The sequence below is a fragment of the Vombatus ursinus genome, unplaced genomic scaffold (genome assembly GCF_900497805.2).
Source record: "Vombatus ursinus unplaced genomic scaffold, bare-nosed wombat genome assembly UNPS02010394.1, whole genome shotgun sequence".
In the NCBI taxonomy this organism is placed as follows: domain Eukaryota; kingdom Metazoa; phylum Chordata; class Mammalia; order Diprotodontia; family Vombatidae; genus Vombatus; species Vombatus ursinus.
In genome coordinates, this window is record NW_020950172.1 from 7,932,892 (window position 1) to 7,958,693 (window position 25,802).

General features: G+C 44.8%; 1 protein-coding gene across 2 annotated transcripts in view; it reads right to left on the reverse strand.

Moving 5' to 3' along the window:
- Window positions 1-8,291, reverse strand: part of PARVB (parvin beta) — an 86,089-nt gene extending 77,798 nt beyond the window's left edge. Inside the window, exon 1 of one of the 2 annotated variants that reach the window (XM_027854341.1) lies at window positions 8,201-8,291. The gene's annotated coding sequence lies outside the window, so the exon portion shown is untranslated. The remainder of the gene's footprint in view (window positions 1-8,200) is intronic. The other variant, XM_027854339.1, reaches the window with a different exon arrangement.
- Window positions 8,292-25,802: the final 17,511 nt, after the last annotated feature.

The following is a 25,802-nucleotide window of genomic DNA, read 5'->3' on the forward strand; positions in this document are numbered from 1 at the left end:
GAGAGAGAGAGAGAGAGAGAGAGAGAGAGAGAGAGAGAGAGAGAGAGAGAGAAGTAATTTATCCAAGCAAAGCAGTGCCACTGGACATGGACCATGGGCTAGCTGAGAGGAGCAGAGTGTCGTGACAACAACCCTACAAGGCCCGATAGACACTGCATGCTCCCTCTGGGCACTATGGGATGTCATACAAACACTATAGGTGTGTCCACTCCTCTCACTGACCGTGTACGTGCTTGTAGAAGGGTGCAGCTCAGGTCTATGGGATATGTTCTACTACTACTTTTCCTACGGTACTTTCATTGAATAACTTTGCTTTAGGGGAAGGGGGAGGAGAAACACCCTTCTGGCACTTCAGAAATTTCCTTGGTGATCATTATTCTTTGATAATACATTCCCAACAAAAAGGCACGACTTAGCTACCTGTGAAACAGGAAAGAAAAGAAAAACATGCCCCTCTCCCCTCCAAAAAAAATCTTTGATTTTTACTTAAAATGTTTAATCCAATTTCTGAAATATCAAGGTCCTCACCCCACCCCACCCCCACTGGCTGTCCACAGGATCAGCACAGTGCTGATAGGAGGGAAGCTGGACAGACCCCGGAATTCTATCCGAAGAAAGCACTGTCCAACCCTGACTTCAGATAACACACAGAAAAGGGACACGTGAGAGGCCCAGAAGGAGCCACCCTGTCAACTAGGGACCCAACACACTGGCTGATTTTACTTGGTTCTCCATGTTTGTGAGAAAGGAGGATATATATTGGGGGGAGGGGAAAGGCTAGTGAATAGTGACATAGAAAAAAGCATTAATAAAACATTTTTTAATGTACAAAAGAAAAAAGTATAGGAAGTAGAAATAGAGCGATTCCGTTTTACTGAGTCATTTTCAGTCATGTCATGACCCTATTTGGAGTTTTCATGCCAGAAATACTGGAGTGGTTTGCCATGTTCTTCTCCAGCTCATTTTACAGATGGGGAAACTGAGGCAAACAGGGTGAAGTGACTTGCCCAGGGTCACATGGCTAGGAAGTGTCTGGATTTGAACTCAACAAGATGAGTCTTCCTGACTCCAAGCCCATAGTTCTATGCACTATGATGCCACCTAGATGCCCACAACTGTGGGCAGTTCTGTTACTACGTGGTTAAACTGTATATAAATGTCTTTTAAAAAGTGTACATATAAGAGGTTCATAGTTTCTCCCACAATCCTCATTCCAGTTCTGCTTTGTATCCTGAATGTGAGTTTGATGATTACATTTGCAACTTAATAATTGTTTTTTAAAAGCAGTCTGCTCCAGGAGATCTGGCCCCTGAACCTCCAGGCTCCATCATGAACTCATGACCCTCCCTTCCCCTGGGTTCCACTGGGGCCATAGCTCATTTCCTCCACAGAAGTGAGCCATACCACCCCTAACGGTGAACAATAGTGGGGAGGGGGAAGGGAAAAGAGAGTTGTTTGGAGAAGCTTAGTCTACACTCACCAGAGAGCTTTAATCTCCAACTAGATCTTCAACCAGAGATTAAGAGGATTCCAAAGAAGAAAGTCAATACCTGGAGTCCCAGCCCCCTCCTAGGCTGGTGACGGCTTCCTGTCCTCTGGCCCAGCAGCCCTTCTCCCAGCTAGCCCCAAGCTGTGGGAGCTCTTCAGAGGTCCCTGTGGGACCTGATACATCAGGCCCAGAGCACTTGATACTTGGGGTTGTCACACTTCAAAGAATGAAGGAGTAAAAAAGCATTTATTAAGTGCTTACTGTGTGCCAAGCAGTGGCCACAGCTGTGGGAATGAATGAATGAACAGGGATCTATTAAGTGCTCACTTTGTGCCAAGCACGTTGGGGCAAGCTGGAGAATCACATACAAAAATGGGAGAGTCAGATAGTGCCTTCTCTCAGGGCCCTTCCATTCTAAGAGAAGGAGAGACACAGAGAGGCACTGGAGCCAGAGAAGGGGGTTCCGTTTGGGAAGTCACAGAGCCCACCTCTTACAGGGAGCCTTCCTCATCCCCTCTTAACTCGGGGGCCTTCCCTTGGTTAATCATCTCCTATTTACCATGTAGAGAGTTTGCTTTGTACATATTTGTCTGTAGGGGGCCATCTCCAGTGGTCCTGATCTATATCTTGCCAGCAGACCCAGATGGCTCCAGAGGAGAAAGTAAGCCTTGTGACTCTGCACCGCCCTCACTTAAATCCAATTCACTTGCAAATTCACTTGCAAGCCTTGGTATCACCTTCCTGAGGTCATGGTCCTCTTCAAGAACAAGGGCAAACAACAATTTGTTTGTAGTCTACTCGATAGACTGTAAGCCCCTTGAGGGAAGGGACTTTCTTTTGCCTCTTTTTGTATCCCTAGTGCTTAGCACAGTGCCTGGCACACAGTAGGTGCTTAATCAATGTTGACTGATTGGTTGACTAGTGAGAGACAACAATGAGCCCTTTCCAGAAGCAACAGTGGTGGGGATTTGAACACAGATTCTAGAGCAAAAAGCAGAAGGAAGGGTCTTACCTGCACAGGGGTCCAAAATGTTTTTCCCCAGCAGCCAGTCTATTTGAGAGGGGGCTTAGCTTAGTGAAGAGAGCACTCACTCGCTAGCCCTAGAGGTGGAACGCGATATAACTCATGTCTTTGACACTATGTGTGACCCTGGGCAAGTCATTTCATCTCTTGGAGTCTGTATTTTTCCATCTGTAAAATGGGAATAATAATATGTACACTACCCACCTCCTAGTACAGCAAAGAGTTGTCTACACCTGAAAGTGCTACAGGAAGGTGAGTTATAATGAAGGAGGCCAGGGGACAAAGTGGATAGAGCTCTGGACTAGGAGTCAGGAGGATTTGGGATGGACTTCTACCTCCAAGATTGAGTGACTATTGACAAGTCTCTTAACCTCTTTGAGGCTCAGTTTCCCCATCTGTATCTGGTAGTAAGGGCTACTAGGTGGTATAGTAGATAGAGCACACTGAGCCTGGAGTCAGGAAGACCTGAGTTCAAATCCAGCATCAGACACTTACTAGCTGTGTGACCTTGGCCAAGTCACTTAACCCTGTTTGCCTCAGTTTCCTCATCTGTAAAATAAGCTGGAAAAGGAAATGGCAAACTACTCCAGTATCTCTGCCAAGAAAACCCCAAATGGGTTCACAAAGAGCTGCATAGCACTGAAATGACTGAACAACAAAATGGGGTTAATAATATCCCACACAACTGTTGTGAGAATTAAATGAGATAAGCTATGTGAAGCACTTTGCAAACTTTGCGGTGCTATCTCTCTGCACATATGTGTACATATATAATGCATAATAAATATACATACACACATAAATCAATTTAAATCAGATCTGTAATTTCATGGATGTGGACAGTTCCTGGGGAAGAAATTCCTACCAAGGAGAATCAACACAACTCATAATCTTAGGAAGTAGCCTCAGGTACTGGAGGGTTAAATGGTCCCACAGACAGCCCAAACTGGATTGGAACCCAACTCACAAAAGGCAGTGTAGCATAGTGGGAAAATCACTAGCTTTGGAGTCAGAGCACCCAGCTGTGCTAATTCTACCCCATGTGACCTTGGGTTAGTCACACTGCTCTCAGCCTCAGTTTCCCTAGCTGTACATGAAGGGGTTGGACTAGATGGCCCCTGAGGACCCTTCCAACTCTATTCAATAAACCCGTCATCTTGACTCTGAGAGCATCCTCTACGCCCTGTGAAAGTGTCTCCCACTATATAAATAAACGTCAGATACAAACAGACACACGAAAGCCCGTGCGAGTAATTTGATCTGTGGTAAACATTGTCCCTCGGCTTTTAATGCAGAAGAGAACAGGAGGTTCAAAAGGAGACGCAGAAAAGCAGGACAGCTTCGAAACTAACATGTTGAATGTATCATGGTCTTTAAAAAGAAATGCAAGCTATCTATACTGGATACAAGATTTCATGAACCTTCCTCCTGTTCTCATACGTGTGTGTATATATAAATAAAATTTCATGTTTGATATTTATCAAGTACAGAAGAAAAAATAATACGCATATATATGTGTATGTGTATGTGTATGTGTACATATACATACATACACAAATATATATGTATAGATAGATTATAATCATGTACCTGAGTTTGTTTAGGCATTTTCTGGTCAGTTTTATTAGAGATTTTTCACATACACATATATGTATGTTTGTATGTATACGTATGTGTGTATGTGAATATATGTGTGTATATAATATTTCTGAAACAATATGTAATATTATATATTATGTTTATAAAATAAATAATATAAAAATGATACATTTCTAAAATAATATCTAATTTGTTTATAAAATATGTAATATATAAATATATGTTATATATTTATTTGTAAATTTATAAATATATATTTATACACACACACATCTTTATGAAAAGTCTCTGAGGGAGGCAGCTAGGTAGCGCAGAAGACAGAGCACCAGCCCTGGAGTCAGGAGGACCTGAGTTCAAATGCAGCCTTAGACATTTGACCCTTATACGTGCTGTGTGACCCTAGGCAAGTCACTTGACCCCAAATGCCTCAGAAAAAAAAAAGAAAGAAAGAAAGGAAAAGAAAAGAAAGAAATGTCTCTGAGAAACAGAGTCCATATCCGTTGAGTGGAAAATGGTTAAAAAGCTCAGGTACATGATTATAATGAGATCCTACTGGGCTGTAAGAAACGACAAACATGAAGAATTCAGAGAATCATGGAAAGACTTCCACGTACTAACACGATGTCAGGTCGGAGGACAATAACATTCACAATGACAACGTCAATATCAGCTGAAAGGACCACAAAACAATTTAAACCAAATGCTGTGAAATTACAATGACCACCCTTGGCCCCAAAGAAGACGCACACCAGGCACCTCCCCCCTGCTTTGCTGAAATGCAGGACCACGAGTGGGAGGCACTGAAGACATCTGGGTCTTTCAATATTTTGGTTAGCTTTGCTGAAAACCTTTTTTCCTCTTTTTTATTCTTTATTATAAGGGATGGCTCTATTGAGAGAGGTAGGTGGTGTGAAAATTTTAAAAAATACAATTTTATTAAAAGGAAAATATTTCCAGGGCTTCGAAGAGCTATGTTATATGTACTTTGAATATTCCTTTCCATTTTTCCCAATGGTCACATTTTGTCACAGTTCCCTTTTCTAAAATGAGGATGCCACATGATGGAAAAATGTTTCAGTTAGTCATGGTGTGATTCACAATTACACGGCCCTTTCTGTTCACCATTCAGCAACAAAGCCATTATATCTCCTTTCTTGTGACTTCCAAAATTACTGCTCAAGGAAACCAACATCAGTCTTGGCTAAAATCCTTCCTCAACATCCCATTTCAGTGAAAGATTTATTGCTAAGATGTGTGGACCAACGCTGGCTTCTTAATTACTTCTGGATAACTGCAGTCCCCTATTCTGTCTCTCACTTCGGCCACCCTCCGTTCCCATCCCCCACTCCCTCTTCTAAGCATCTTCTCCACATGTGGTGCTCCCAAAGATAACCGCTCTCTCCTAGAGTTCCCACTAACTCCCTAACAAGGAGAATGGAACTGTTGTGAGCAGGGCTGAATGACTTGCACCGATGGAAAATCTTCTCTCGTTAACTCTTCCCCTAGACAAAAAAATCTTCTTGCTTCCAATGACAAAGACATGCTACTTCTAACACACAAGGAGGTCGGGACCGGGGCTTCCTCCGCTGGGTGCTAAGGCAAGAGACCTTGTGAAAGACCGTCACACCCACCTGGGCAGAGCCTGTCAACCGGGAGCATCACTTACTAGGCAGGTGCCCCAGGGAAGTCGAATCTAGAAGGAAAGGAGCCACATGTGGGCAAACACAGAGCAGATTTTTGCTTTGTGGCAAAGGGGATAACCTCAACTGAAACTGGCCAAAAAAACATAATATGTAGGTAACGGAATATTATCACCCCCTAAAAATAATGGAAGGCACAACTTAAGAGAATAATAATAGTGATGACAGACAGACATAGACAGACAGACAGATAGCACTTATGCAATGCTTTGAGATTCGCCGAGTACTTTACGTATATTAATTCATTCGATCCTCGGAGGTCAATACTATTTTTATCCCCATTTTACAGATGAGGATAGTGAGGCATAGAGAGAGAGGTCCAGTATCCTGCCCAGGATCACATTGCTGGAAGGGTCTGAAGCAGAATCAGAATTCAGGTCTTCCTGACCCAGGTGCTGCATTCTATCCCCTGCACCATCGAGATGCCTAGACATCGGAAGACGTATATGAACTGATGCTGAGCCAAGCAAACGGAGCCAGAGGAATAATTTACACAAGGACCACAACAATAGGAAGGAAAACACTCTGAAATGAAGCTTCAGAATGCTGACTGATGTCATGAGAGATCACAATTTCAGACACGAAGCTACACGAAACTTTACTCCTCCGTGATCCAGCCCAGTGGTCCATTTGTGATTCCTCCAACACACCACTCCACATCCATTTCCCACCTCCACGCCTTTGCCCTGGCAGTGTCCCACGCCTCGAATGTTCTCCCTCCTCCCCTCAGCCTCCTGGCTTCCTTCAAGTCTCAGTTCAAATCCCACCTCTGGCTCTCAGCTGCTAATGTCTCTCTTTTCTGATTATCTTCTATTTATTCTGTATATATTTTTTTATGTATCTAATTACTTACATGTTGTCTCCCCCATTAGAATGTATGTATCTTGAGGGCAGGGACTTGTTTTTGTTGGTGTAGTTTTGTGTTTTCTCTCTCTCTCTTTTTTTTTTTTTGCCTTTTTGTATCTTCAGTACTTAGCACAGTACCTGGCACACAGTCAGGAGCTTAATAAATGCTCGTTCCTCTCCTTCTGTGCCTGATTATTTACAGCAGGTAAAGGGGTTTTTTTCATGATTCTTTCGGCCTCTGTATGCTAACAAAGGGTAGCCCGAAGGAATTCCTCTGAGGCATAATCCGGAATGGAAGGATGATTGATGTGTAGACCAAAAGGAGAGCTCCGATCGGCGCTCCTTCCCCCAAAAGAAGTGGGCATGGGTACAGAAGAGCAAGGTCAAGCCCAGCACTTCTGCCCCCTGGGTAACAGTCAGGGTTAGGATTAAGAGGTATGTGGGGGGTCGTTTACTTGTTCAATATAAGGTACTGAATACCCAGGTGCCCATAGTGACTAAGAGCCCTTGGCTTCGAGGAGATTGCTTATCCAAGAGAGACACACAAATAATCAATTGACCAAAAAGCCCGAATTTCGGACTGGACCCCCACTGCTTTCACCTCTCACCACCCCATGCAGGCTCCGAAGGCCACAAGTCATTCGGGGTCTTGGTTGGTATAGACAGCAGCTCAGGAGAGAGGGGAAAGGGACTCGAGGCACCCACCAGGCCAGGAACACCTGGGCTTTCACCCTTGCCTCGGCTCTAGCTCCAGCTCAAGGCCTCACCCAGAAAGACTTGACTGTCCTCATCAGAAAAATGGGGATAGACAGCCGGAATGGGGATGGCCACCGGAAACTGTCACCACTAAATGAGAGGATGGAGGTGAGTAAGTAAGGGTCAGGGATCATAGTGGGTTTTGGTTTGTTTTTTTCTAAGCCCTCCATATCCTCAGGTAAATGAACAGGGTCTTTACACACAGTAGGTGCTTAATAATTGTCTCTTACATCAATATTGAAAGGCAGTGCCTTACCTGAGGGCCTGGATGTGAACTCTCAAGTCTAGGGCAGGATCTGGGCTACCCCAAGGTTCCTCATTATCTAACTCAGTGGGTGTCCAGCAAACAGTGGGGGGGGAACATAAGAACCGTGCCCCAGGCCCCCCCCCACTAGTTTGTGAAATGCTTTTCTCAAGGAGTTGGGGAGTGAGGGGAAGCAGGGTGAGGGAAGGGGAGCTAAGGAGGGGCGAGCAAGTGGAGGGAAAGAGAAAAGGGTATGGAGAGCAAAGAAATAAAGGGGAGATGCGAGAGGTGGGGTTTAGGAAGAGGAAGGGGCAGAGGAAACAGGACGGAAGGAATGAAGGACGGTGGAAGAGAGGAAGAACAGACGGGGGAGGGGGAGGAGGGAGGGGGAGGAAAGGATTGAGGAGGGGGGAAGGGGGGAGGGAAGACAGAGAGGAGGGAAGAGGGAGCAGGGGTCTCGCGCCCCTCCCTGGGTCCCGCGCGGGGAGGGTGTGGGGGTAGCCAAGCTCAAGAGCGGGAGGGACCCTCCTTCGCTCACTCACCCTCCTTGGCTCTCTTCTTCCGGCCCAGCGTGCCTCCGAGCTTGCCCAGGAAGGACTCGTCCTTCTTGGCCCGGGGCGGCCGCAGCGGAGGCCCCGGGGAGCGGAGCGGGGCGGCGGGCAGCGCGGACATGGGGCCGGCGGGGGCGGCGGAGGCACCGGCGGGAGAATGTGCGCGCGGCTGCCGGGGAGCAGGAGCGCGTGTGCGAGCAACCGAAGTGGAGTGGGGGGCGGTGTGAGAGCGTGAGCTCGGTCCGGCCCGCGCCCCGCCCCCATCTCCGGGTCCGCCCCGAGCCCCGCCCCGGCCCCCGGCCCCGCCCCCGGCCTGGCCAGCCCGGAGCCCCAGCTGACCTTGACCTTGGCCACGGGGCGCCGACCCCGCCCCCACCGAGGCCAGCAGCTGGTATGGGCGTGGTCACCAAGCGCACACTGGCGGCTGGACTCTAGAACCCCGCTCTGCACCCACGCTCTCACTTTATAGAGGCCCAGATCAAGCGAGCGAGCATTTATTGCGTGCCTACTGTGTACCATGCCCTGGATCGGGGAGGGGCAAAATGTGCAAGGGGTCCAAAGACAGTCCCCACCCTCCCGGAGTCTAGAGTTGGTCCTCTAGAGAACGTTCTGTGCGCCTAGACATCAGCGCAAACTATTAACAAAAATGGAGGCCAAAGTCCAAGGTCACCAAGATAACTGGGTCCAACGACTACTGATGCCGGAGATGGAATCGTTCAGAAGCGGCCTCCGTGGCTTTCACAGCCAGGCTGATGGGGCCAGACAAGGAACCCACGGAGCTCGAGTCTGGCTGACCCGCGCCGTCCAGGGTGCTTTCGCGGCCCAGAGGGCAGTCGGCACGGACAGGCCCGGACCGGTTCTCCCTGGGTGCCTGCTCCGGATCAGAGGAAGGCGCCAACAGGGGCCCGACTGCCTGCAAACTCTGCCAGCCCGCCCAGCTGCCCCTGTGAAGGCCAGCCTGGAGGTGAGATTCAACCAAGTGGCCAGGGTTCCCTCGACAGTGTATAGAGGTGCCCCTGGACTCCGAGACCCTCACCAACACGCCTGCCTCCACGTTCTGGATGAAAACTAATTATAGCGATCCGGTGGCACCGCAGCCTGAGTCTCCAAGGAGACTCCCAGCCTCCCATCTGTTCCTCGAGGGTTTGACCCAAGCATCCCAGGAGTTCTCCCCAGGGCCAAGTACTGAGCAAGAGAAGTGGGTCATCCCAACTCAGAAATGACCAGCACACACACACACACACACACACACACACACACACACACACACACGTCTGGACCGAAGGAAAAGCCTGCGCAGGCAGGTGGCTGTCAGAACAGAGTTCTGTGATCCAGAAATCAGTCAGGCGAGGTTCTGGCCCATCAGGTGGCCCTGCAGGCTGGAAGGCAGGACTTCCCCAAACACTTGAGGCCTAGGTGAACCACAGGGCAGACCACAAGAGGAAGGTAAAAATCTGAAAGGCAGTGGGGTTAAACCACCAGCAACCCTAACAGCCACCGCCAGAAAGGGTCAATTTAGTCTTTTGTAAAAATGGATTAATTCTTTAATTTTTTTTTATTTCAAAAACTTAATAAACAGCCAAATGCACAAAATTTTTAAAACTGATCACATATAAAATCCCTAAGGAAGGGGGTCCTGTGGTTTTATCTGAGTAGGGAGTTCCCAAAATAAGAAATTCCCTCCACCAGTACACATCATCAGCTGTCGCTAAATTTATGGTCTTAGAACAGGGTGGGGGCTGAGCCTTCGGCCTCGAGGCCACACGTGGCCTTCTAGGTCCTCAAGTTCGGCCTTCTGACTGAATCCAAACTTCACAGAACAAATCCCCTTCATAAAAGGATTTGTTCTGTAAAACTTGGACTCAGTTTGAAGGCTGCACCCAAGGACCTAGAGGGCCAGATGTGGCCTTGAGGAAGTTGCCTGGAGCTCTGAGAGGTTCAGCATCCTGGGCTCGTGGGTCACATTGCTAAAGCACCAAGGGTCATGGGCAGAATTTGAACACAAGTCCTTGAGTCTTAAATTGCCTAGAGTACTACAAAGAGGTGGAGAGACTTTCTAAGCCCACAGAGCCAGGATCTGCCAGGGGTGGTCCTGACCAAGGATACCTATCTTTCCATTGCATTCTTCTGCCTTTGTCTCATGAAGCCATAAACTGAATTCTGTACAATCTGTTTTTTAAAAAGGCATGGATTGCAAAGGCTGTCCCCACATGTAGCCTGGGGGGGGAGAGGGGCGGTACTTGAAGAGGCAAAACAGACATCTCTAGCCTCTGCTCCCCCAACTCTCCTTCAGAAGAGATATTCTTTGTGCCAATGGGGAAGCAGGAGATTGAGGGGCTAGAATTCTGGCCCCTTTGCTCTCCTTAGAGGAAGTCATAGTGAGCTACCATTATACCCATCTGCCAGTGAGGCTGAGGCCTCATCAGATCAGAGACTTAGAGTTCAAAGAGGCCCCTCTTTTAAGAGACAAGCAAACTGCCTCCGCTGAGATTCTGTGGTTTTGTGGAGACAAGCATCTATGAAGCTCTTACTTTGTGCCAGTCACTAGGCTAAGCACTGGGGATACACAGAAAGCCAAAAACACGGTCCCTGCCCTCACTCTGTAATAGGGAGAACAATATACAAACAACTATGTACAAACAAGACCTAAATGATAACTGTGAGGCAAGCTCAGATGGAGGAGCCTCAGCTGCCACATCTGTAAAATGGGGATAATAACAGTACCCACCTCCCAGAGTTGTTGTGAGGATCAAACAAGATCATATTTGTAAAAGTGCCTGGCACATAGTAGGTGCTATATAAAGGCTAGTTATTATTATTATTACTGAAGGCACCGGGGTGGGGGCAGGGGAGGGCAGGAAGGGCACACAAATAACTATAATACAAAATAGGTCTCACAAGAGGGTTATGGACAAATATATTTTTTAATATGATGATAATTTTTATTTATTTTTTTGTTTTCAACATTTACTTCCACAAGATTTTGAGTTCCAAATTTTCACCCCATCTCACCCCTCCCCCACCCCAAGATGGCATGCATTCTGAATACCCCTTCCTCTAGTCTGCCTTCCCTTCTATCTCTCCTACCCCCTTATCCCCTTCCCCTTCAATTTTCCTGTAGGGCAGGATGGATTTCTGTACCCCATTTCCTGTATTTCTTATTTCCCAGTTGCATGTGAAAACATTTTTTTTAAACACGTGTTTTTAAAACTTTGGGTTCCAAATTTTCTCCCTTCCTCCCTCCCCACCCACCTTCATTGATAAGCAAGCAACTCAATATAGGCTATACATGTGCAGTTATGCAAAACACTTCCATAGTAGACAGGCTGTGAAAAACTAACTGTATTTCCCTTAATCCTATCCTGCCCCCCCCATTTATTCTATTCTTTCTTTTGACTGTGACCCTCCTCAGAAGTACTTGCTTCTGATTACCCCCTTTCCCAATCTGCCCTCCTCTCTATCATCCCCCTACTCTCTTTTCCCCTTCCCCCACTATTTTACTGTAGGGTAAGACAGATTTCCATACCCAATTGAGTGTATATGTTATTCCCTCCTTAAGTCAAATTCTATGACAATAAGATTCACTCATTCCCTCTCGCCTTCCCGTTACCCCTCCACTGTAAAAGTCTTTTCTTCTCTGTTTTTTTTTGTGAGATAATTTACCCCATTCTACCTCTCCCTTTCTCCTTCTCATATAATCCTCTCTCACCCCTTAATTTTATTCTCCAGATATGACCCCTTCATCTTCAACTCACCCTGTGCCCTCTATCTATCTATCTATATCTATATATAGGTACATAAAATTTTTTCCCCTCCAACTACCCTAATACTGACAAAGGTCTCATGAGTTACAAATATCATCTTTCCATGCAGGAATGTAAACAGTTCAACTGTAATAAGTCTCTTATGATTTTCTCTTTGCTGTTTACCTCTTCATGTTCCACTTGAGTCTTGTATTTGAAAATCAAATTTTCTATTCAACTCTGGTCTTTTCATCAAGAATGCCTGAAAGTCCTCTATTTCACTGAATGACCATTTTTTCCCCTGCAGGATTATACTCGGTTTAGCTGGGTAGGTGATTCTTGGTTGTAATCCTATCTCTTTTGCCCTCCAGAATATTATATTCCATGCCCTGTGGTCCCTTAATGTAGAAGCAGCTAAATCTTGTGTTATCCTGATTGTGTTTCCACAATACTTGAATTGTTTCTTTCTGGCTGCTTGTAATATTTTCTCCTTGACCTGGGAACTCTGGAATTTGGCTACAATACTCCTAGGAGTTTTCCTTTGGGGATCTATTTCAGGCGGTGATGGGTGGATTCTTTCAATTTCTATTCTGCCCTCTGGTTCTAAAATATCAGGGCAGTTTTTCTGGATAATTTCTTGAAAGATGATGTCTAGGCTCTTTTTTTGATCATGGCTTTCAGATAGTCCAATAATTTTTAAATTCTCTCTCCGGGATCGATTTTCCAGGTCAGTTGTTTTTCCAATGAGATATTGCACATTGTTTTCTAATTTTTCATTCTTTTGAATTTGTTTTACAGGGTCTTGATTTCTCATAAAGTCACTAGCTTCCAATTGCTCTATTCTAATTTTTAAGGAAGTATTTTCTTCAGTAATCTTTTGGACTTCTTTTCCATTTGGCCAATTTTGGTTTTTAGGGCATTCTTCTCCTCATTGGCTTTTTGGATCCCTTTTGCCATTTGGGTTAGGCTATTTTTTAAGGTGTTATTTTCTTCAGTATTTTTTTGGGTCTCCTTTAGCAAGCTGTTGAGTTGTTTTTCATGATTTTCTTGCAAAACTCTCAGTTTTTCCTCTACTTCTCTTATTTGCTTCTCAAAATCCCTTTTGAGCTCTTCCAAGGCCTGGATTGATTCATATTCTTCTTGGAGGCTTTGGATGTTGGACCTTCGGCTTCGCTGTCTTTTTCTGGTTGTATATTTTGATCTTCTTTGTCACCAAAGTAAGATAATCTAGTCTAACTCTTTTTGTGCTGCTTACTCATGATCCTGGTCAATTACTTGAGTTTTAAACTCTTTGTTAAGGTAAGAGTCTGCTTCCAATGTGGAGAATGTACTGTCCCAAGCTTCGGGGGTTTGTACAATATCCCAAGAGATACTTCAAGGGACCTGAAAATTTTCATTTCTTCCAAGGTGCTATGATAAGGGGCAAGGTGTTTTCTCTCCACCACCACAACAAGCTCCACCAGGCCAGTGCTCCAACTCGCCCCAGGACCGCCCCTCAGAACTGTGACCCAGATCCAAGCACTGGTAAAGCAAGAGATTCCTGCCTCAGCACTGGCAAAGAGATCCCTGCAATTCCCTTCTGATCAGCCACTTGATTCCCCCTCAGTCTGTGGGCAGGAAGCTCAGGGAATAGCCATGGCCCCGGGGGTGGCTGAGACCTTGCTCCTCTCAAAGCAGTCACAGACTTTTCCCACTGACCTTCCAAGTTGTCTTTGGTGTTCGCGGGTTGAGAAGTCTGGAAACCGCCACAGCTGCCCGAGATTCAGTCTTCCGAGGCCTGCTCCAGGGTCGCTGCAGCCTGCGTGCCCACGCTGCACTGCGCTCCTCTCCCAGCCCCACATGATATACCTTTCCCGTCAACCATCCAGGCTGTCTTTGGCTGGAAATTTGTTTCACTCTGTCTTTTTGTGGGTTCTGCTGCTTTAGAATTTGTTTAGAGCCATTTTTTACAGGTATTTGGAGGGGTTTGGGGAAGAGCTCCAGCAAGTCACTGTTTTCCCTCCACCATCTTGGCTCCGCCTATGGGCAAATATATCAGGCAATAACCACACTGGGGGAGAAGGGCAGTTTATGGGCTTCCCCCATGAAAGTCTCCCCTTCATGTGAGCAAATCACAGGCTGTTTTAAATAATATGATTTTTAAGTCACTTTACAATTCACAAAACACCTTCCTCACAAACAGCCCTATGCAGGAGGTAGTGCACTGATCATTATGTCCTTTTTACAGATGAGGAAACTGAGGCTCAGAGATGGAGGGATATGCCCCAGGGTCCCAGAGCCAGTCAGCGGCAGAATTGGGCTCCAAGCCTCACACCTAGACCCTGTTTCTAACTGACGTGAGTCAGCAAACGTCCAAACCAGGCACGCTGGATGACACCCATGTGAACAGCCTTCTTCTGGGTTTTGCTTTTGCATGGTGGGGAAATGAAACTATCTATTTATCTCAGGCCTTCTAGGTATTTTGTAGATGGGGATGGCTGTTTTCAGAAGTGGAGGGCCAGCTACTTCATTTGGGAGGAGCAGAGAGGGACAATTTTAGGGGTTGGAAGGGAAGAGCAAACAGGATGGGGGGAGCACGTGGAGAGCCAGGAGGGCTTGGGATCTTAGGTTCTTAGGATCACTCATCTAGAAGGGACTTTAGAGATCACCAAGTCCAATGTCCTGATCTCCTGAGGAAGAAACTGAGGCTCGGGAAGGATGCGTGGCCCGCCTAGCTGTACTGCTAGTGACCACCAGGCCCACATTCTACCCCCCATTCCCTACTTTCCTGGGGCAGCTGGGAGTGAGAAATGGGAGAGCAGTTAGGGAGGAGCGTCACATTCATTCTCCTCTGAGTTCTGAGAGAATCCATGACAATCCCTGCCTCTGGGCTGCCAAGGCCTTTTATCAAATTAGTCGCCACATCCCAATGAGAGGAATCCCAAGGGACCGTGCAAATGGGGCTGGGGAGCATAGGGTCAAAAGGAGAGCCTAGAGGTCAGGGTGGACCCAGCCTGCCACTGAGCTATGGCCTGACTCAGAGCAAGGCACTTCTCTCACTTTCCTCATCTGCCAAATGGGGGATGCGAGGGAAGTAGAGGCAGTGACCCGGGAAAGGATGATCCAAAACCTTTATTAAGCACCTACTCTGTGCCAGGCCCTGTGTCTCAGGAAGGCCGCCAAGCTCAAGAAAATTAGGGCGTAAAGGAGGAACGGGCTGAGCAGGGACTCGGGGACCCTCTTCAGCCCAAGAGACACCCAAATTTCTAAGCCACAGGCTGCCTTGAGAAATGAGAAAACCACAGGCAGCTCCCATCTCGGGCCTCTGGAACCCCAGATAACTGAGCTCTGTGCCTCACCCCGGGCCTACTATCAGAACTTGGGCTGCTGAGGACTCAGAGATCTCCACTATCCATGGGGGAGGCTGGTGGGCCGCCTCAGAGTCAAGAAGCCCTGAATTCAAAACCTCCTTCTGGCAGGTAGCACCTGTAAGACCCTGGGCAAGTCACTTAACCTCTGGGCCTGGCTTCCCTCCTCTGTGGACTCGATGCTCTCGGAGGCCCGCTATCGCTCTAGGCCTAAGATCCTATGGTCCAGTTGAGGGGACAATGGACACCAACCCCTTGATGGTCCTCCAGGCCAGGTGGGCAACTGGCTTTCCCTCCCTTGGGAAAAAAGGCACGGGTCACTCTCTACCCCTTGTAACTACTGGGTAGAATACTTTTGGATCTGCCAGACGACAGACAGAATGCTGGATTTGGAGTCAGGAAGACCTGAGTTCAAATTCTGCCTTAGACACTCAATAGTTGTGTCACCCTGGGCAAGTCACTCCCCCTCTGCCTCAGTTTCCTCATCTGTAAAACAAGGATAATAACAGCACCTAGCTCCCAGGGTTGTTGTGAGGATGAAATGAGATAACATTGGTAAAGTACTTTACAAACCTCAGAGCACTGTATAAATGCTATTATTATTATTAATTAGGTGTTATTAGTAGGTCATCCCCTGGAGTTAGAAATTCTCTACTACTTTAATGTCTTCCAAGTGAAAAGTATTTGTCTGAACTCTGCCTTTTATTCTTGAAGTCTTAACTCACTCTGGAGTCTCCATCCCCATCCAGGAGGCAGACTTGGGGGGGATCCCGCACTATTATTATCAGCCTTGGGTTTTTGTTTTTTTTCCTCCCAAAACTGTGGATGGGAATTAAGGAAAATGAAATCAAATTTCTGATTACTCAGAGAAAATAAAATAGGGACGACAACTCCCTTTTCCAAAATGATTTTAGGCTTGTAGTCAAGAGGGTTCCTGCTCTAATGTGGGTTAGCCCAGTGCTTGGCATACAGCAAGCACTCAAGATGTGCTTTTTCATTCACTCATTCACGTGGATCGGATTTAATGTTTTCTGAGGATGACATCTGAGGCTCTGTGACTCTGGAGGAACGTCTCCCTCACTCCCTTCCCTAAAAGCTGTCCCAGAAATGGTCCTAGTTCAAGAACCTAATTTAGCCTTTTCTCAATGATTCAAGATGAGCATTACAATGATCAATTCTCTGCAGTCTTCCCCCCCCACCGCCCCCCCACTCCCCAAGGAATCTTTCCCTCCTCTGACCTCTTTTATGCCTGTCTCACATTTCATTTGTGTTACTTACATGACCTGTCCCCTCTGGTAGATGGCAATCACCCCAGGTAAAGGACCACATCTTCCTCGTCTCTGTGTCTCCTTCAGAGTATGCACAGTAGGCACTCAAGAAATGCTTGAATGAATCAGTCATTCCAGTAAGAACTCACATCAACAAAACAGCTTGAGGTTTCCATAATTCTGCTCGCAACCACTTCTATAAGCTCTTTAAATACAAATGTTATTATCCAAACAGAGAGTAAGCTCCTGGAGGGCAGGACTGTTAGATCTTTGTCTTTCTATCCAAATAATTTCTCACTGTGTCTGGCACATAGTAAGCACTTAATAAATGCTTATTGATTAATCCCTATTTTATAGGTGATGAAATTGAGGTACAGAGAGGTTAAGAAACTCCCCCCTGGTCACACAGCTACTAAGCATTAGACCTAGGACTCAGTGGAGTTCTGGTCTTCAGGTTCCAAGGTCACTGCCCTTTCTACTCCATCAGTCATAATTTCTAGACTAATTCAAAATACATTTTAATTAGAAAGACAGATGCAGTTGGACAAGCTAATCTGTCAGCGATGCAAGATGGCATCCATTAATCAAATTTTCTTTTGGCGAGGTCTGAAATATGCACATTAGAAGGTGACAAGCTCACTGACTGTACACTCATCATACTACTGCTCTAGAACATAGGAGTATGTTAAGTAAACAATGCTACAGCAACAGTGAGGAATTGAAACATGAAGTCATTCAGTGCTTTGCCTCATCTAAGTAGGCAGATCTTTCTAACCAAGCAAATTTTAAATCTGGAAAGACATAAATAAAATAAAAACAGAATGTTCAAAAAGCTGAACTAGGAAAAAAAATTTAAAGTAGTACAACCCTTGTGTGGAAGGGAGTGCAGAGTATTGCTATCCCCATTTTACAGATAAGGAAACTGAGTCTCAGTGCCATAAAGTGTTGTGCTCAAACTTACAAAAGCAAGAGCTTGTGTCCAGCCTTATGATTCCAATTTCAGCAGATTAATTGTGTTGTTCTATGATATCAAGGCTGTTTTAGGACATAACTTGTCAGCCTCAGCATTGCTCTGGTTTTTTTTTTTTCCTCAAAGATATTTGTAGGTCATAACCCCATCCTTACCCACATCCAGGTAGCAGGAAGGTATTACAGAATCTTTCAAGCCTCCTCAGAAATGAGGTCAGACTTACTGGCATCTTCCCGATACTGCAACAATCTAATTCTTGTCAATTATAGCAGATCATAAACATAGCTAATTTTCCTTCCAGGAAAGGAACAAAACATTTGAAAAAAAATCTTTTAATGTTGGTCTTCCTTTATTGTGTTTGGAAATACTAGCCTCAGAGGAATTCTTTTTAAACTGAAATTTCAGTACATTACTTTTGGTCTTTGCTGTCCAAATTTATCCGATGTTCCAACTATTTCTTTAAGTCAGCAGCTGGTGTCGGCAGCCAGGCACCAGCCCTTGACGTTCCCATTTTTCTCAGTCTTCAGTGTTCTGCCCACTTCTGCTCTATGACAGGATTGGAAGGGCCCTATTAGAACCACCAACTTGAGGCTCTTCATGTCAAAGGTTACTGCTCCCTTACACGTCGGGCATCGGCCAGCCACCTGCAGGGAGCCGACAGCCCTATTGTTGAGGCTTCAGGGGAGCGAGGAGAGCTCTCCTTATACTTCAGAACCTGCCAGTCATTTTGAGCTCTATGGGCATTTCAAATAAAGACTTTTCAACTTTCCTAACAACTTTTCACTTCACTTTTAAATTGCAAGAACCAGCATTATAGAACAATCCAGGAGAGGAAAAAAAGAACTATAACTGTTCACTTGCCCCTCATAGGGTAAACTCAGCATAGTCTGGTGGAAAGAGTCAGAAGACCTGGATTCAAATCCTGACTCTGCTCCTTTCAGCCTGTGTGACTTTAGGAAAGTCATTTAACTTCCCTGTGCCTCAGTTTCCTCATCTGTAAAATGAGGCCCTCTGAGGTTCCTTCCAGCTCCAAATCTGTGGCCCTGTGAATAGCCTCCTCTGACCGTGTGTGTGTGTATGTGTGTATGTGTGTGTGTGTGTTTTAATGGTGCAAAGAAGTGTGAGGTTTCCTATAAGGAAAGCAGGGCAACTGGGTTTAGTTCAATTCAATCAACATTGATTAAACACCTACTATGTGCCAGGCACCATGCTAAGTGCTGGGGATACACAAAGAGGCAAAAGACAGTGAGTGCCCTCAGAGAGCTCACAGTCTGACAGGACAGACAACATGCAAACTCTTACGTACAAACAAAATACAGATAGGATAAATTAGAAAGGATCCACAGAGGGCAGGTGCTAGCAGTAAGGGGACCAGGAAAGGCCTCCCGAGGGAGGGTCAGTATCAGATGTCAGGGACCTGAGCAGTCAGAGATTAGAGAATTCACAGTCACAGAGCAAGGGTTAACAGTGGACTCTGGGACTCACTGGCCAAATTCCACAGGACTCTTGTGGCCAACGGAGAGGCCCAACACCCAGCAGGATCTGTGAGGGGGCTGGTGAATAGGACAGGCGCAGAAATAGCAGACTGCATCTGACAAGCTGGCCCGATCTGTGCCCCTAACCAGTGGGTGTAATGTTGAATCCTAGTGAAAGGAAACGGAGAGGGACAGACATGAATAGGTTAAATGATAACATCAATGAATTGAGAACAAAGACCTCCACTGAAAAAAGACCCTCAAATATTTTTAAAATATAGAAGAGTAGCAGGTAGATTGCTGGGTTTGGATTTGGGAAGATCTGGGTTCGAATCTTGCCTCTAACTTACAGAGTTATGTGACCCCACACCAGTTCCATTTCCTCTGTGCCTCTGGCAACTTCCTAGGAATCATCTATTTATTGTTATAAATGGGTTTGATTCCATTCAATATAACAAGCATTTACTAAGCACCGGGCACTATGCAAGGGGCTAGGGATAGAAAAAAAAAAATGAAAGCATCTCAGCCCTCAGGGAGCTTACATTCGACATTCTATAGGCCTTTCTCCAAGATCCCTGCCTACCTGGCAGTCAGAGCCCCTGGGGAATTAGGGTTAGTTTCTTTTCCTTCTTATTCTGGATGCACTGGTTCTTACTGTACAAGCTTTTGGTTTTTACTTTTTCACTTATAATTTCTTCCAAGTCACAATTTTTTAAGAACTCTCCACAGTTAAGATGACATTTCCTTATTCTCTAGTTTTCACACGGTGTGATTTTTTTTTAATATTTAAATCATTGAAACATTTGGAATTTATTTTGGCCTGAGGAATGAGATGCTTGTCTCTTACCACTTTTTACCAAACTGCTATGTTTTCAACAAGTTCTCCTGATAATGATGATTTTCTCCTGTGTCTTGTGATCCTAGTTTTATCAAGAAATATATCCACTGATATATTTTTTCTGTTTTTTTAATCCAGTGTGAAACAATTTAATAATTACCAACTCATGTCATGAATAGAGATCTAGGAATACATGCTTCCTTTCCTTTTTATTTCTTCCCATAGTTTCCCTAACCTTAATTCTATTCTTGAACTTTTCTTCTTCCTTAATTACGTAGTCTAATTCTATAAAGTATGCTGTTGCTATTTTGATCTGTATAGTTTTCAATGCTCCTTTTTCTGTATTAGCTCAGCCTAGCCATGGACACTATTTTTATTTTATTTCTGTAAATGTTGTTTTATAGTTGAGTTTAAATGCCCTGTGTATGGTAGGCTAATTAACTAATGCATTTCATTGCTATTTTTAATAGTATTTCTCTTATCACTTTTTCTGATTTTGATTAGTGAGCTACGTGATTTTGTGGGCTTATCTTTTATCCTGCCATTTTCCTGAAATTGTTTGTTAGCTCAACATTTTTGTTAATCTCCATTTTCCTAAATAACTCTGATCTCATCTTCAGATAAAGACATTTTAACCTCTTCTTTACCGATCCTTGTTTCTTTCATTTCTTTTTCTTGTCTTACTGCAACAGCTGACATTTCTGGGACCACATGAATAACAATGATAGGTTCTTAGGATCATAGAATTAGAAACAGAAAGAAAGAGTAAGAGATGCGAAAAGTCCATCTGGTCCAATCCCACTTTTATAGGTGAGGACCTGAAGCCCAGAGAGGTTGAGTAACTTGTCCAGAGTCACACAGGTCAAAATGAACAGAACTGAGACTCTAACCAAGGTCCTCTGTTTTTCCACTGTAGAATAGGCTTCTCTTTTCTGAGAGTGAACAGCCCTACTTAACGCCCTGATCAGTGGACAAGTTTCCAAAGTTTTCCCATTATTTGTGCCAGGGACTGCAATGCAGTGTAAATGCTTGGTGACACTTGTCCATGCCCCCTTGGTATTTTCTGCGGGCCTGGACACATCCTCCCCAAACCTCAAAAGATTCAACGATTCCCTATTAATGACCATGTGATTTTTAACATATTCAAAAACAGCCTAAGAAAGTCAAATAAACAATGAAAACAGTGCTTCAAACAGCAGGATACAATAATATTGTGGCCTGAGTTGATCTCTCCTCCCCACCCACCCACCCACCCCTTCTCCCAACATTTGGTACAAAAGACAAAAGGAGACAAAAGGAAAAGAGATTGAATATATGTTTAAAATTAGCAGGAGTTTCCCCAGCAAAGTTCTCTGAGGAAGGAAGGAAAAAAAGATGGGGTGGGGGGTGGGGGTGGAGGCAGGGAGGTGGAATTCCGCTCAATCTCTTTCTTAAAACTATTTCTTAAAGTTTGAACTTAAACACCAAAAAACGAGCATTTCTGTATACGCTGAATACAAAAATAGGATTCTATAAGAAACCGTGAATCTCTATTTCATGTTTCTTTGCTTTTTTTTTTTAAGGGCATACGGACAGTTCTACATGTTACTTTCAAAACTCTCCTGCTTGTCTGTTCTTCCTTCTCAATACCTTCTTCTGTTCGTTGTTAGAAAGGTTTCGCTGGGATTCTGCTTGGTCTCCTTGATGTTGCCATCAGCTTAGCCTTGAGTTATTAGTGCATGTGCTCTGCCCCCTCCTGCTGTCCCCAATCTCAGAGAGTCTGCTCCTCTGCCCCCTTGGTGAACAGTTCAGCTGCAGTCACAGGGGGTTGGGAAAAGAAAATGAAGACCCCAAACTCTGGGAAAGCGCCCCCAGAGGCTCCTCCCCGATGTCAGTCCCTCGGAGGCCTTTCTCTTGTTCTTCCAGGTATATTCCTGTATATTTGTTAGGCTCAATGTTTCCCAGAAGCTCAGTCCTACTGCCACAGCCTTCAAGAACCAGTGGTCCCCTCCTTACCCTAACGAGGAATGGTGCATCAGAATGGCATAAGTGTTGGTACGGCGGCCCCAAAAGAAGAATCATGGGGAAACATCAAAGCAACATCATCTTTGCCTCAGTTAGCAAATGCTGCCTGCCGTGTTAGCCTCAGGTAACATGGCATGGAACCTCCCTCCCAAGTCTTCCTGCTCCTCTCCTCCTTGCGACTCTCTCAAATCCCTGTGAGAGTTTTTCTTCCCTTGAGTAACATTTATAATAAATACTCTTTTTGGTTTTGTTCCCCAATCCCTTAAATCAATTTCTCCCCCCTACCCCACCCCAACCAATTTCAGGCCACTATACCCCTGATTTGCACATGAAATGTTCCCTCCTGGCCCCTCCTCTCCCGTAGTTACCAGAAGACTCGCTTCTTCTGTGGGATGAAAAAACCTTCAGCTGATTTCTTTTCTGTATCTTCCTGTATAAGTGTGTGGAAATGTGGACAATCAAAGATAGGTCTTCCATCTTCAAATATTATTTCTGGGCAGAAGATTCTAGGATGAGGCTTAATATCCTCTCATTTTCTATAAACCGTGTTCCATTTTTTCTCTTTTTTTCCATGATGGGTGAATAATCCCATGTGAGTTGAAGTAGGATCCTTGATAAATCAGTGATATTCTTCCTTTCAGCCACTTGTAAAAACATTCTCTTCATTCAAATCTATGGGGAACTGAAGCTGATGTTTCTCAATAAGGAATCCTGGTGAATTTTGTTGATCCAAATGTCATCCCTTGATCTTAACAGTCTTGGGAAATTTTCCTGAGTGAGTTCCTAAAATGCTCTGCTTAGAAGATTTCCAATTTCCCCTTTTTGGGGGGAATCTGGAGACTTGTACATTGTCTTTCTGAACTCTCCCTGTAAAATGCCAAGCAAAGTTGTCTTTTGATCTGATCTTGTGGCGTTTCCCAACATTTCTATCATTTTGTCTCCATCCAGGGGATCTCTTTTCTTTTTGACTGTGTGCTGTTATGCAAACCTTTCAGAGCCTTCTCCGTGTTACTATTTTCTTGTGCGCCATTAGCGTTGTTCCATTTTACTGATGGACTCTTACAGAGAACAGACATTTCTCTACTTAGGCCAAATCCTCCTTTATTTCCTTTGAAGGGTTTTATGTCACCTCTGTGGGTCTTGTGCGAGAGCCGGATTCATCTCTAGAGCCATTGTCGAAGGAAGCATATTATTTTCTCCTTCTGGTGACTTCTCTTTGGCATCTTTTAATCTATGTTCTTTCATTGAATTGGAGTTTTTCTCTGCTTACTCATTCCTTTGTTCTTTCTTCTTTTTTTAATCCTAGAGTTATCCAGCTAGGTGGTGCAGTGGACAGAGCACCAGACCTGAAGTCAGGAGGACCCGAGTTCAAATCCAGCCTCAGACACTTATTAGTTGTGTTAACCTGGGTAAGTCACTTAACCCTGTTTGTCTCAGTTTCCTCATTTGTAAAATGAGGTAGAGAAGGAAATGGCAACCCATTCCAATACTACAGCCAAGAAAACCCCAAATGGGATTACCAAGAGTCAGACACCATTGAACAACAACAGATGATCTTCCTTTGAGCAACAGTTCTCAGACTCTTTGTTCTCACCACCATACTCTTACTGAGGACCTCAAGAAGCTTTGGTTTATGTGGGTTATATCTATCAATAGCTACTATGTTAGAAATTAGAATGTCTTTGTATTGTTAGGAAAGTAGATTTGACCTTGGGGACTCTGAGAGGTTTTCCAGGACCCTGAAGAATCCTTGTACCCCACTCTGAGGTGTGCCCACCCACTGTCTTTGGGGTCCCTAAACAACCCCCCATTTTTTGCTTTCCTTCCAGCATTTATTTGGATTTAGGAACACTTTTCTCTTTATTAATGTGTCTATTGAGGAGTTGGCCTTGTTTATCACTTCTCACTCCACCATCTTGTCAGAACTCCCACTTCTCTTTGTCTTTTTGTCCCTTTGCATCAAGCATAGCTTTGCATGCCATAGAGATGTGATAAATCTGTTGTCCTGGGACTGAATGTTCCTCGGGTACCCATAATGCAAGCTAGTTTCCTTAAAAACCTTTTTAGTCTCAGGAGTATTTTATCTCTCTTGAGTCCAAGCAAGAGACAACATGAGCTAGACAAGGAGAATTATTGTTCTCATTTCACAATGAGAAAATTGGGCAAAGTAAAAGCAGTTGTAACCTGCCAGGCAGAAGCTGAACTGTCTGATGACTTTTCTCTATGCAGCAATTTTTAAAGCTTCCAACCCATGGCCTGGAAAATTTGGCTGGGATGTTATAAAAAAAAAAAAAAGGCCGAGCTCCAGTCTCCTTTCACATAAAACTTCGATACATTGAGTTAATCGTACTTGGTTATCAACTTTGACTAATAATAAATCAGTATCTTAATACAGTATTTTAGAGTTTGTGGATGACCTAATATGATTTATCTCCCTGTGATCCTGGGCAGGCCACTTCTGTCTGCCCTCAGTTTCCTCATCTGTCAATTAGAGGAATTGGCTGAGTGGCCTCTAAGGTCTCCTTCCACCTATAGATGTATGATCTCAGTTTCAGAGAAACCTGAGAAGACTTGCATGAACTGATGCACAGTGAGCTGAGTAGAATCAGGGGGACAATAATAATAGCTAACGTGTGTCAGGAGTAGGGTGCAGATTCAGGTCTTTATGCTTCAGGATGGACTCGAGTACACAGCTAGGCAAGCGTTAGGGTTATTGTTTTGGATGTGGCCAACACAAGAATTTGTTTTGCTTGATTATACAAATTTGTAATGAGATATTTGTTTTTCTTGCTTTCTCATTTGGCTGGGTTGGGGAAGAAGGAGAAAGAAAAATGGATCTTCATGAAAATAAAATAAAATTTAATTTAAAAAGCCCAAGTCTTCTTGACTCCATGTCCCATAGTCCATCTACTAGGATTCCTCTCTCAAAAGATACTGGAATAATCTGAATGGAAGTCCTTCTCTGAAGCTTTGAAACTAACAGACTGAATTTATTATCTACTTTATTTTTTGCTTTTTGGTGAGGCAATCAGGGTTAAGTGACTTGCCCAGGGTCACACAGCTGGTAAGTACCAAGTGTCTGAGGCCACATTTGAACTCAGATCCTTCTGACTCCAGGGCTGGTGCTCTATCCACTGTGCCACCTAGCTGCCCCTATTAGCTCTATTTTTAAAATGAGGTAACTATAACCAGGGCTTAGAGAGGAACTCTGACTTGCTTAGAGTGATAGCATAAATATTTATACACACACACACACACATATATATATATACATATACTTAGCTATCTATAACTATCTATTATATGTATTACTTGCTTAGAACGACAGAGTGAATATACATATATGCATATGTGTGTATGTTTGTGTTAAAATAGATAGTTATAGTTAGCTGTGATTCAAACTCAGATCTTCAAACTCCAAGTTTGGTGCTCTATCCATTATTCCGTAAAAATGTCTTCAGGGCCATCTCCAGTCATCCTGATCCACATCTGGCCATTGGACCTTGCAGCTCTGGAGGAGAAGGTGAGGCTGGTGACTCTGCACAGCCCTGCCTCACTTAAATCCAATTCACAAGTCACGGCATCGCCTTCCTGATGTCACGGTCCTCTTTGAGAACGAAGGACAAACCGTAACAACTAAAGCGCCTTCACAATAGTCATGGAGGCCGTCGGCTGAGCGTCTCCCACAGTGTTCTCTGTCTAAATGAGCTCTCCTGGCCACTGCAGGGGACACACGTGGTTCAGGGCTAAAAGATTTGTGCTGAGATGATGGAGCAACCCCCTTATTGGCCACTGAGAAGGAGGAGTCGCCATTCCACGCCCTCAGGCTCTCTCCATCCCCATCTGCTTGGCCCCTGCTACCTGTGGACCAGGGACCTTTCCATCTGACTTGCACCTGAGATCTTCCCCAGGTGCTGTCTCCCCATTAGAAGGTGAGATCTTTGTTGG